At 46.1% G+C, this 13,075-nt stretch overlaps 1 long non-coding RNA gene across 1 annotated transcript; it reads right to left on the bottom strand.

Moving 5' to 3' along the window:
* Positions 1-1,672: 1,672 nt before the first annotated feature.
* Positions 1,673-12,758, bottom strand: LOC140351580 (uncharacterized). The gene is made up of 3 exons (XR_011925375.1): positions 12,703-12,758; positions 1,806-1,871; positions 1,673-1,734 (listed from the first exon to the last, which is right to left on the bottom strand). It is a non-coding gene; the product is annotated as an uncharacterized lncRNA (long non-coding RNA).
* Between the last annotated feature and the right edge of the window lie 317 nt (positions 12,759-13,075).

Genomic DNA, 13,075 nt, shown 5'->3' with positions numbered 1-13,075 from the left:
TAGACAACAAAAGTAAACATTCCTACCCTGCGTTTAAACTTTTCCATCTGCCTCTGAGCATGGTGATAGTGGTTGAAGAAGTACTTCTGCAGACCCGACTGAAAGATGACAAGTAGTTTGACTTTAGCTGACACATTTACACGTTTAAACATACAGCCTCACGTGTGCTTGTGTACCTGCCGCTCTAAAGTAGCAGACTTGTGCCTCTCCTGGTCTTCAGCCTCGATGGCTGGATTTTCCTCCTCATCACTCGTTATGTGCACAGAGTTCTGTGCATCTTTATCACACTGCAGATGCTGCTGGAGTTGATCCACTTTAAACTGCTTTTCTCTGCACCTGTGTATCAAATGAATATTCATGAATGGATTAATCATAATCATAATCACACATTTGGGTCATCATTTTGAATCATGATCATTTGATACTATTATTTTTGTACTGTCAAAAAGTTATGAATAAAGGAATAGATTTAGATTCATGGGTATGGCTTTTATTTTTCAATTACCGGTACATATATTTAGTCATTCTTTTTGGAGCAGTATTGGAATAAACATAATCAAAATACAATAAATGGCCCAGTCTAAGAAGATGGAATGAATGTAAACAGCACATACTTTGTCTGGGCCTTGGTCAGCTCACGCTGCAGGAGACAGACCTGTTCTCTCAGGACGTCTAACTCCTCGCTGCTTTTCTGCATCAGTCCTTCATAGTAACACTCCACTTGTTTGATCTTCCTCTTTTCTGCAATGCCATAATCAGAAGAGCAGGATTAATCAAACTTTCACCATTTCGTACTGGTTTCATTGAGATCTAGTCCAGGTTTAGTTAGTTAAAGGTGGTATGGACGATTTTTTTCAGCAATTTTTTATCATATTTCCTCGTGGCGTGGATAAATCATTAGTCCTGCCACGTATCAATCATAAAACGCACCTATCGCTCACCTGCAGCCGCGTCAGGCTCGTCCCCACGTTTCTGCGTGCCTAAGCACATGGATCTATCATAATATAGTTCCCTCAGTGTACGGGGCAAAATGAAGACGGAGAAAGACAGTTCGAGCTGATGCAGAAGTAGACAGAAATCTACGGGAGACGAGAGATGCGATGTGATCCGTTGAGCTGATAAACAAACGAAAAATCGTCCATACCGCCTTTAAGTGAAGCCACATAATTATATTTAAAGATGATTTCCTGTGCTGTGCTGTTTTCCGTCTGCCTTTCTACAGTACGTAACCCTAATCCTGCTTTCAATTGACTTTTACCGTGCTGTGGAGAGCTGCAGATCACAAGAGCGATCAGTGGATTGTTTTTTATTGATGAAGCATATCACAGTTTAAGACAAAAAATCCAAGAAAAAAGTACAATGGCCTTGACTGCAGAAGAATAAAGATTACTCAAACATGTATGAATCACTCTACTCATTTGAGTGAGAAACAAAAACTTATCGCTAAAAGTTGATTTTGCTTACTATGTCAAAGTTGTTCCAGGTATAAAACTATTGATATTTACCATGTGTATTCTGCTCCCAATGTAACAAAAAGAAACACCAAAAAATGTCATATTTATTAATATGTTAATCCTTAATAGAATCTCTGCGTTTGCTCTCACCATCTGATAAAAACTCATTCCGTTCTGCCTCCCGGAATTGACTGACTTCATGCAGACGCCTCTCCAGCGACAACATTCTGGTCTCCCTCTTCTGGTCATAATTCATCAACTGCATATTTTTCTCAATGGCCTGGAGGCAGTTAGGAAAAGGAAGTGAGAGTGGACATGGACACTTTGTAGACAAAGAAAAATCAAACCTACATCGTTGAGTTTGTTTTGGAGCTCTGTAATAACGGCACAGTCGTCCTGCACATCGACATCACCCTCCTGTTCAAAAGAAAAGACAGAAGGCTTTCATATAAATATATTGTCATAACTCATTAGAATTCAATTGTGGGAGCATGAGTAATATTTTTTAAATTAAATTAAAATAAAGCTTAATTATTTCTCTTTAAAAAAAAAAAAGAGACAAAAGCAGATAAAATTAAGCTGAGCTGTGGTTCACAATTTTGGCCTACAATTCTGCTGACCTTGTAGAGGTATAACTCACCCGCATTATCCCTGTTTGTTCGAACCACATGTAAACACATGTGTACAAAGGACTCTGTAGAACCTGTCGTCTTCTTCTTCTTCTTCTTCTTTGTTGTTGTTGTTGTTGTTGTTGTTGTTTTATGGCGGTTGGCATCCAATTGTTGCATTACCGCCAGACTTTATTCCTCAGACTTTGTCGTAGTCCTCAGACTCTGTCGTAGTCCGTAAAAGAACTCCTTCCATTGCTTTGGTGTTACAAAGCCCATGAGGTCATGATATGTCTTTGTGACTAGAATAGTTGTTGTTGTTTCAGAGACCGACCGGCTTTATTCCAGGGAGACTCTTCTTCATCTTCCTCTCCTTCTTTGACGTTCGGTGCTTCCACCGTACAGCTTTATTCTTTAGGCTTCATTCCATAGGCTTTAATATTTCCACTGATGTCGCTGCTTGGTAGCCGTGCGTCTACGAGACTGGGCGAGGACAGGAGACCACCCCCTTGTTTTATGGCGGCTGGTATAGAAGTGTTACATTACCACCAGAATTTATTCTTTAGACCTCATTCTTCAGTTCAAAGTGGTGTTTTATGGCGGTTGGCATCATTGCACATAAGGTGCTTTATGATGTCACATGTATTCTATTGTGCTTTGACCTCATGTGCCTTTTCTCTCTTATTCTCTCTCTCTCTTTTTTGGAGGGGGGAAGAAGTCTTAAAGAATAAAGTCTAAAGAATAAAGTCTAAAGAATAAAGTTTAAAGAATAAAGTCTAAAGTCTAAGACGTACAACTACAGTAGGTGGTGTTGTTGGTGTTGTTGTTTTATGGCGGTTGGCATCCAAGTGTTGCATTACCGCCAGACGTTATTCTTCAGACTTTGTTGTATCCTTTAGATGTTCTTCTTCCATTACTTTGGTGTTTCAAAGCCCATGTAGTTGTTGTTGTTGTTTTATGGCGGTTGGCATCCAAGTGTTGCATTACCGCCAGACGTTGTTGTTCAGACTTCATTTTCCAGAGTCCGACCGGCTTTATTCCAGGGTTGACTTCTTGGGAGCCACGCTGGCTTCTCTCACTTCGCTCTGGCTGGGAGCAGCGCTGGCTCCTCTCTCTGTATTTACGTGGTGGTAATTTAACACTTGGATACCAACCGCCATAAAACACCAAAGAAAAAGAAGACCTCATGTGCTTTAGAGATAGGGTATAGGGGATTTGAATGCCAAAGACGGAGTCTAAAGAATAAAGTCTAAAGAATAAATCTAAAGTCTAAGACGTAAAACTGCGATGGAATGGGCTGAATCTACTTTACAGTATCATAACATTGTGGTAGCCTCTGACAGCCTCTCTGCACTGCAAAGCATTACATCTGGAAAATCTGATTGCAGACATGATATTCTATATAGCATCTTCTATCAGATACTCTCTCTGTCCAGGAAGATTGTGAGGATCCTTCATTTGGGTTCCTGCACATGTGGGGGTAGATGGTAATGAAATGGCTGATTCACTGGTTAAAAATTGTCTTCATCAATGGATGTGGTGGTTGAAATGAGCAAACTTGAAATCAAGCCTATTATCAGGAGTCGTGTATAAACTTTGGCAGGACTAGTGGAATCATTGTGATACTGGACGGCATCTCTATCAGATACAAAGTAGTGTTGGTTCATGCAGATCCATGGGCAGGAATGCGGGGGAGGAAAGGGCCTTTGCTCGCATTAGAATGGGCCACACTGGACTCAATTGGTCGCTGAGTAGGATAGGCAAACATCCTACAAGTTTGTGTAATCACTGTCATGAACCAGAAACAGTTGAGCATGTGCTGATTCACTGTACGGCTTTTAAAAGAAAGAGAACTGAATTGGCTTTATAGTTTCCAAAATAATAGGCAGGAATTTAATCTGTGGAATATTCTTACAATCCAGTCCCATGGATCATGTAAGGCTATAGTTACTTACTTGTATAACACAGGGTTAATTGGAAGGTTATAGAGCTAGGTGTGTCGTTGTAGTGTTACACAACAATCGCGGATCTCCTGTCCAAGTTCAACTGCCGGATGCCATGGAGGGCGGCAACAACAACGAAAGAGACTCCAAGAGTCAAAACTACAGTGGGTGGCGGTAACACTATGGATACCAACCGCCATAAAACACCAAAGAAGAAGAACAAGAACAACCACACCAAAGACGAAAACAAAGAAGATCCGATCGATCCGTTCAGAGAAGACTCAGAGAAGAAAAGAGACAACCTCTGTGTGCGATACTATGTGCGTCCGGTATGCACTGATTATTGATAAATCTTCAGCTGAGTCTTCCTCGGTCAGAAGGAACACACAACTCCAGTTCACACTTTGAACATTTATTGAGGGGATCAAACATTGGGAGGAGGAGGTCTATATACAGATGGGTTGAGAGGAAAGGTGCGTGGGTGTGTGTGTGTGTGTGTGTGTGTGGTTATCTGAAAAGAAAAACAATAAAAACTGTCAGGAACAGTCACAAACAGGTTGCATTGAATATGGATTAAGGCATGTAGTTACACTCGGCGACCACCAGAGGGAGCCCTGATGCAGTTACATTCGGCGACCACCAGAGGGAGCCATAGTGTAATTGCATTAAATGACCACCAGAGGGAGCCATAGTGTAGTTACATTAAATGACCACCAGAGGGAGCCATAGCTTATAAGAGGTTACAGGTGAAGCTTAACTTTATACAAAGTAAACTGCACAAATATACATAAGGGACTATTTACCAGGAAACATACAGGACAGAGGATTGGATTATGGACATGCATGTGTAGAATTGAAGAACTATTTGTAGGTAGTAACAGGTGGAGCAGAGCCGCGCGCTATCACTTTAACAGGCACGCAAACAAGCATCTGCGCTCTAACTTATAGAACTTTAATATGCATGCATGGTTACAAACAATACTCACATCATATGGACGCACACGGTACCTATACACACAGGATAAGGTTGGATAAAAGGGCAAGATAAAAAGGCCGGAAAAGGGCAGGATAAAAGACAGCGAACCTGGGCTCTGCTCCTCACACAGTGATGGCAAAAACAGTAATGGAAAAACACACGGCATACGGGCCTTAAGGAACTACAATGAACCCTGTTGCATTGTGGGATGTGTAGTTCTTTCCCGGGGGACTTTTAACAGCCGCCCCTGTATTTGCAGGGCAAATACACACATACTAAAGTCCACTAGTCTAGAGAAATGCTAACAGCGTCTTCAGGCACTGCAAGGAAGCTCTACCAGTTTGGTTACAGGGCGAACGTAGGTACTGTCATTAACCTGAACCTCTGCGGCTCTAACAACGCTGTCTGATCCAGGGAAAACTTTGGTGATGGTGCAAACTGGCCACAGTCCTCTGGGGAGATTTGCATCCACTATCATAACCACCTGTCCTACAGCAACATTGTCAGTAGATTTACGCCATTTCTGTCTCAGCTGAAGGCCGGGGAGGTAGTTCTGGACAAAGCACTTCCAAAAGTGGTCACTTATCACCTGGCTGTGTTTCCATCTCCTGTTGGACAGAGCATCATGAGGTCCGTACACAGCCTGAGGTAGTGCTGAGTCACGCCGCCCCATTAGCAAGAGATTAGGTGTGATGGGGTCCGCGTACGCTACATCGGAGGAGGCGTACCCGAGAGGTTTTGAGTTAAGGATACCTTCAACCTCTATCAACGTGGTAAGCAGGACCTCTTCTGCCACAACTTGGTCCTTCAGGACAACCTGCAGAGCCGACTTCACCGACCTTATTTCCCTCTCCCAGGCTCCACCTAAGTGAGGCGCGTACGGTGGGTTAAAGTGGAAGTTGATCGTATGCTTGGCCAACTGTTGCTGTAGTTCTGGGGCCATGTTGTCAAAGGCGGTCTGGAGCTCTTTGTTGCCACCCCTGAAGTTCGTGCCTCGGTCTGACCACAGCTCGTATGGCTTTCCCCTGCGTGTGATAAACCTGCGTAAAGACATAAGAAAAGAGTCAGTGTCAAGGCTAGGCAGGAGATCCAAGTGCACACATCTGGTGGTGAGGCACTTGTAGATGATCCCCCAGCGCTTCTCTCTCCTGTGGCCAATCTTCACCAGGTATGGGCCAAAACAGTCCATGCCTGTGGACCAGAATGGTGGTTTGTACAGTCTCAGGCGAGATGAGGGAAGATCCGCCATTTTTGGAGTAGAAGGAGAAGCGCGCCATCTTCTGCAGTCAACACACTGGTACTGATGTTTCTTAATGGCCTGGCGTCCTCTGATGATCCAGTAGGTGCGCCGTATCTCTGCATAGAGTCTCTCTGCGCCAGGGTGGAGGAGTTGAGCGTCGTATTGTTTGATGACAAGCGTAGTCAGAGGATGATCTGCTGCCAGCACTATAGGATGAATGCTGTCTGGGTCTACATCTGTGGCCTGACGCAGACGTCCTCCAACTTTGATTAGTCCGCTGAGCTTGTCGTATTCAGGAGAGAGAGCCCTCAGACGGCTGCTGGTTGGTACTGTGTGGCCTGTTCGGAGGGCTTGAACCTCTTCAGGAAAACTGTCTGTTTGTGCAGAGCGAAGCAACTGTGTCTGTGCCTCGAGACGCTCGGCTGCAGTGCAGGAAGTGGCCGCCCCATGCAGGGACTGGTGAGTGGCCAGGACCAGGTTGTCCAGCGTTGCATACTGTGCTGGATTTGGGAGGCTTGGAAGTGCAGCGGTATGGCCACAAAATGCTGCTTTCTTGAGCTCCTCACTGCCACAGTCTGTGAGCTCTGTCGGGGTCTGTGGCCACAGGTCCGGTGATCGAGTCAGAAAGTGTGGCCCGTCCGACCAGCGGCTGGAGACAGTCAACTCTGCCAGGTGTTTGCCTCTTGTGAGGTCATCAGCAGGGTTATTTCCAGAGTTCACATAATGCCATTGCTTTGGGGAGGTCAGCTCGTGGATCTCGCAGATTCGAGCCCCGACGAATACCTTGTAGCGGCAGGAGCTGGACTGGATCCATTGCAGCACTGTGGTGGAATCTGTCCACAGGTAGACAGACAGCAGTGAAATTGTGATTTCGGTTTGGAGCACCTTTGCGAGTTGGGCTCCGGTGAGCGCAGCACACAGCTCCAGTCGGGGCATTGACACTTGCTTGCGGGGCGTGACTCTGGACCGGGCCATGACAAATGAAGTGGAGATGTGCACTTGCTCGTTCTTCACTCTGAGATAGGCTACAGCCCCATAAGCCCTCTCAGAGGCATCACAGAAGATGTGGGCCTCATATGTCACACCGTTGCTTTGTTGAGGAGGAGCATAACAGCGAGGAATGGCAATGTGCTGAAGGCTCATAAACGTCTGGGGGCCGCTCTGTTTCACCATCTCGCCACAGGAACCGCAGGAGGGGGCGGTCCTCTGGCAGCAGCCGGACCTGGTGAAACATGGCTTTTATGTCTCCGCTAACAGCCACAGGAAACTGTCGGAAGCGGAGGAGCACGCCGAGCAGCGTGGGGCCCAGTGGAGGTCCTGGCAGGAGGTAGTGGTTGAGGACGGTCCCCTGGAACTCAAAAGAGCAGTTAAAGACAACCCTAGACTTGTTGTTGAGATGTACTATGTGGTGTGGTACATACCAAGATTCAGTAGAGCTATCTATCTGGTCTGGAGTCAGCTTAACAACATAGCCTGTGTCTACTAACCTTTTGATCTCCTTGTTGTAAGTGAGCGCTAGATCAGGGTTCCTAGCTAGCTAACGTTCTGTGGATCTCAGGAGGCCTTTGACTACTTCCAGAGAGACTTTGAGCTGTGGGAAATCTTTCCTCCTAAGCAGGGGAGTGGCATATCTCTCTATCCCTTCTTCAGGAACTCTGATGGTCTTGGCCTCTAACATATCTATGGCTTCTACATCCTCTTTAGAGCGTGTAACCTCCTTCTCTGGTCTGTAGAGGGGAGCGTCTAGTTGCCACAGACGCTGTACATTCTGCTGTAGGGCTTCTGCAGGAGAAAGGCACGATATGTTCAGGCAGTGCACCTCCCCCTGCTGTGTAGGCAGACTGCTGCTTGGACCCTGGATGGTCCACCCGAGCTTGGTGCAGATGGCCACGGGCCCATGGGCTGGCCCACGCAGGACTGGACGGACAGGAGTGATGAGGTGAGCATTGTCAGAGCCAATTAACACCAAAGGCTGCACCTGTGTGAAACCCTCAAGCTGTACCCGCAATAGGTGGTGGTACTTCTCCTTTAAGAGCTCTACTTGGCATGACTGTTCAGCTAGACTCAATTGTGTAGCGGTGAAGGCCTGCGTTATCTTGTAGCGGGTTTTCGGCTTGGACTTCGGTGAGAGCTGAAATGAGACATAGGCTCCCTGTACCTGGATCACATCATGACGGATAGTCCTCAATGAAAGGGTCTCCTCTGCCTGTTCTAAACCTAGGGATTTGACTGCCGCTGGAAGTATGATAGTTTTCTCTGAGCCGTCGTCCAGAAGAGCAAATGTGTCCAGGGACTTGCTGTCATGGTGTAGCTGAACGGGAACGACCTTGAGCATAACACGCCCTGAGTGTCCGAGAGGACCCATGAAGATCCTGCTGGTGCTCACAGTTAGAATGTTAGGGTCGCGTTTCTTAGCTTCAACTAGGTCATGTAGCACTGACAAGTGCTGATCTCCGCAACTGCTGCACGGTTTCTTCAGGGTACACTGATCAGGAAAGTGTTTACGGCCACAGCGCCAACATTTGGATTTCTCTTTTACCCAGGAGGCTACAGCTTTAAGGTCTAGCTTCCTGAAGTCTTCTAAGGTAGTGCTCTGTGCCTTCACAGTAAGGGCAATATGGCTTAAACTTCTGCCTCTGCTTAGAAGGGACAGAAGGAGAAGCTTGTGCCCTGGGCTCTGGCTTTGGTTGTGTTTGAGCAGGGTCTGAGCCATAATAAATGGAGGTAGACTTACTCTTTGACTTGGGCCCTGTAGTGCCTCTTGGGTTGCTTCTCTCTTGGCGTGGCTTGTCTGCCAGCTGAGGTTGAGAGGTGTGTCTTGACAGCTGCAAAACCTGTGATTTCCGTTCCAGCCATTCTGAGATGTCATACATGTTGTATGTGCGGCTGCTACCAGTGCGGATGATACCACGTGTGATGCAGTACTCAATGAAACTGTCCCTGTAGCTTGGAGGGAGCTTGGTGAGTAGTCTGTCGACATGTGAACCACACTGAAGCTCACTGGCTGCCACATCATCTATAGAGCTGAGGAGACCGACCAAGCTGGATACTGCTAGTGAGAAATCTTCGAAGGCCTGAGTGTCACCGGCCCTAATAGGAGGGCAATTAAGTATGGCACCCAACTCACTCTGGACTAACTGCCTAGGTTGTCCGTACCTCTGTTCCAGCGCCCTCATAGCACTAGTGTAGGGAGTGCGGTCATGAATGTAGCGCCGGGCCACCTGTGCAGCACACGGATGCTCTAAATGGTCTAGCAGGATGTGGAATTTATACTCCTCTGTGAGATGAGTATGTGGGCCAAGTAGACTGTCTAGCCCCTTCTTCAGCAATGCAAAGTCACTATCTCTGCCTGACCTGAACGTCGCCAGCTTAGGTTTAGGGATGCCATATGATGAAGCTACTATCATTTCCATCAGGTTTGGCGGGGTTACATCTGCGGTAGGAGGATGATAGGCATTGGCTATATCAGTGGGCGGAGAAACATATTGTTGGTTAAGGGCAATAGGCTGCTGTACTCCTGCCACCCGTGACGGCTGATACAAGGGTGTAGAGTAGTGCCTACTGACATCTGCAGGCGCATGAGGCTGTGCAGAGTTAACCTGGTTAGAGTTGTGTAGAGGAGGCAGATGTTGCAAACTCGGGCTGTACAGGAGTTGGTCCCGACTTGGCTCCATTCTTTCAAGCTGCATTGATTGGGCTACTCGAACGGCAGGTTGTCGCTCAGGATGAATAGCATGATTGGCTCTAGGTGGGGGAGCAGGTAGTGGAGCAGGCCGAACCATCGGAATAACTCTCGGGTGCGGAGCAGGCTGGACAATAAAGCTTGTATTTACTGCAGCAGGTTGCACTGGCCTAAGCAACAGGTTCACGTGTTTCGGTGTCCTGCCTTGAGGTTGATGCTGGTTCAGCTGTAGGCGGAAGAGAAGAAACTGACTGGTGCAGGCACATCACTGCGCTGAGGAAAAGGGCTACTTGACGTACAGTCACGCTCTAGGTTTTCCACGCGCTTGGTTAATGCACTGCTGGTTTCCGTCATGGTGACTTGCATCTCTTTCATGGTTGTCAGCACTTTGTCCCAAGCATTCTCCATCTTCTCCCATCTAGACCTCTCCTCCTTGTCTGATTCTACTGAAATGCTGTCAGATAGGTCCTCTGGATCAGATAAGGCATGTTTGTAGTCTGCCAGATGTCCTGGAAGCTTCCTGCTCCTGCGTGGACGGTGACTACGCTCTGGACTCTTCTCCTGAGGCGTCTCATCTGGATTCTGTGGAGTTGTCATCTCGTTGACTCAGCCAAAGATTATCCGGCTCGAAGGACGACTTGTGCGATACTATGTGCGTCCGGTATGCACTGATTATTGATAAATCTTCAGCTGAGTCTTCCTCGGTCAGAAGGAACAGACAACTCCAGTTCACACTTTGAACATTTATTGAGGGGATCAAACATTGGGAGGAGGAGGTCTATATACAGATGGGTTGAGAGGAAAGGTGCGTGGTTGTGTGTGTGTGTGTGTGTGTGTGTGGTTATCTGAAAAGAAAAACAATAAAAACTGTCAGGAACAGTCACAAACAGGTTGCATTGAATATGGAGAAAGGCATGTAGTTACACTCGGCGACCACCAGAGGGAGCCCTGATGCAGTTACACTCGGCGACCACCAGAGAGAGCCATAGTGTAATTGCATTAAATGACCACCAGAGGGAGCCATAGTGTAGTTACATTAAATGACCACCAGAGGGAGCCATAGCTTATAAGAGGTTACAGGTGAAGCTTAACTTTATACAAAGTAAACTGCACAAATATACATAAGGGACTATTTACCAGGAAACATACAGGACAGAGGATTGGATTATGGACATGCATGTGTAGAATTGAAGAACTATTTGTAGGTAGTAACAGGTGGAGCAGAGCCGCGCGCTATCACTTTAACAGGCACGCAAACAAGCATCTGCGCTCTAACTTATAGAACTTTAATATGCATGCATGGTTACAAACAATACTCACATCATATGGACGCACACGGTACCTATACACACAGGATAAGGTTGGATAAAAGGGCAAGATAAAAAGGCCGGAAAAGGGCAGGATAAAAGACAGCGAACCTGGGCTCTGCTCCTCACACAGTGATGGCAAAAACAGTAATGGAAAAACACACGGCATACGGGCCTTAAGGAACTACAATGAACCCTGTTGCATTGTGGGATTGTAGTTCTTTCCCGGGGGACTTTTAACACTCTGTGTGTATCTGTGAGATTCAATAAAGCTCCTGCCCGTCGCCGTGCTTCTAAATTGTCTTCACTCACCTGAATATTATTTGCCTGACCCGCCAGCCCCTCCCAGATTCTGTTCAAATGCGGAAGTTGCTTTTCACCCCCGTTCCAAAACATTCAAGATGGCGGACCCAGCTCGTGACCGAGTGTTTACTTCTGCTCTCGCTTCGGTTTGAACAATCAGGAAAGTCCGCTTTACTCGCCGTGATGAATGTGCGTTAGATGCGGTTATACAAGGGTGTCATCGCGATTCAGGAGACATTTTCTGCGTTCGGGGACGGATAACGCGGAACACGCCTTGTCGACATGGGCTATGTAATATTCGGTTAAGCGTGTCGCGTTTTTTGCGTCACTTCTGGCTTTATGTGATCGGTTCTGTCTCTGCTCTCTAAACTCCGCCCTAGAAATTGAAATTCTGCGAAAGTCTGTCAAAACATGTTGGGAATGGCTGGTCAGGCAACTTGAATATAGCATTGCTGTCCTGACTGACCCGACACCCTGCGGTGATGGCTAACCAGTATCTAAACATCTAAAATATCAAGATATTACAGTCCTCACTACAACATGTGAAAAAATCTCACAAGATTATTTTTCCACGAGTAAACAATCTTGTGGCAATTTTATCTTGCGTGATCCTGAGCCACAAGGTCTTTCTTCCCCTCCCTAGTTATTATTATTTTGTAATTATTATGGTTGTTTCTTATTCTGATTAATCTCTATTCATTGATTTCAGTCATAAGGATTCCTTCCTGAGAACCGTTGTCGTAGCAATAACACAATTCAAATAAAAATAGTATATAATTTGAAAGGGGAAAGGTCCTCACAAAATCTTTCAAATCAGGAAGGAATCATTCACATGGAAGTCATGCATAACTGCTGACTCCTGCCATCTAGTGGTTTAGAAGAATTAAAACAGAATAGAGTGCTGACGTCTAGTAATGCATCATAGATCTATTAAAATAATGTATGCTTGGAAGCAGATTTATTACATACTAATGTGTAAGCATGTCTGCAGGGGGCACTCTCACTTGCACAATCATCACATCAATATTGGGACCAAAAATGGAAGTAAATCTGGACTAGACCAGGACTAAACCAGTACTAGAACAAGACCAAACAAAGTCTACATTTGGACTCGAACAGAGTTCTAGGACCAAAAAAGTGTAAACGCACCATAAGACACATATATATGACTGAATCAAAGAACATTTACCTGTTCTTTTTCAGCGCTGCTCTCCAGGTAATGACACCTGGCTGAGATGCTCAAAAGCTCGTCCTTTATTTCCTCGATCTCTAGTTGTGATAGCAGTTGCCGCTTGTGGATGTTGGAACACTGAGCTACTAGTTGTTTGGTTGTTAGTGTTCAGTTTTCCCCCCAGGATTTCAGAAGGGCCCCTCAACGGTCAGCAAAATCAAATAATTCAATGTATTCTGGGACATGCGGTTCCTAAGGTCTGTTTTAACTCTGTTAAAGGCGCAATGGACGATTTTTCGGCGATTTGAGAACACAGGCGGAAGTGCGCATGCGCACTCCCCCGTGCAGACTGATACAACACACGTGCGTTTGTTTAGTAGCACGATGGATC

The sequence above is a fragment of the Eucyclogobius newberryi genome, unplaced genomic scaffold (assembly GCF_026437365.1).
Source record: "Eucyclogobius newberryi isolate DKJ021-1_F unplaced genomic scaffold, fEucNew1.0.hap1 SCAF_8, whole genome shotgun sequence".
NCBI lineage: Eukaryota > Metazoa > Chordata > Actinopteri > Gobiiformes > Gobiidae > Eucyclogobius > Eucyclogobius newberryi.
This window is presented reverse-complemented; position numbering and strand designations above follow the sequence as displayed.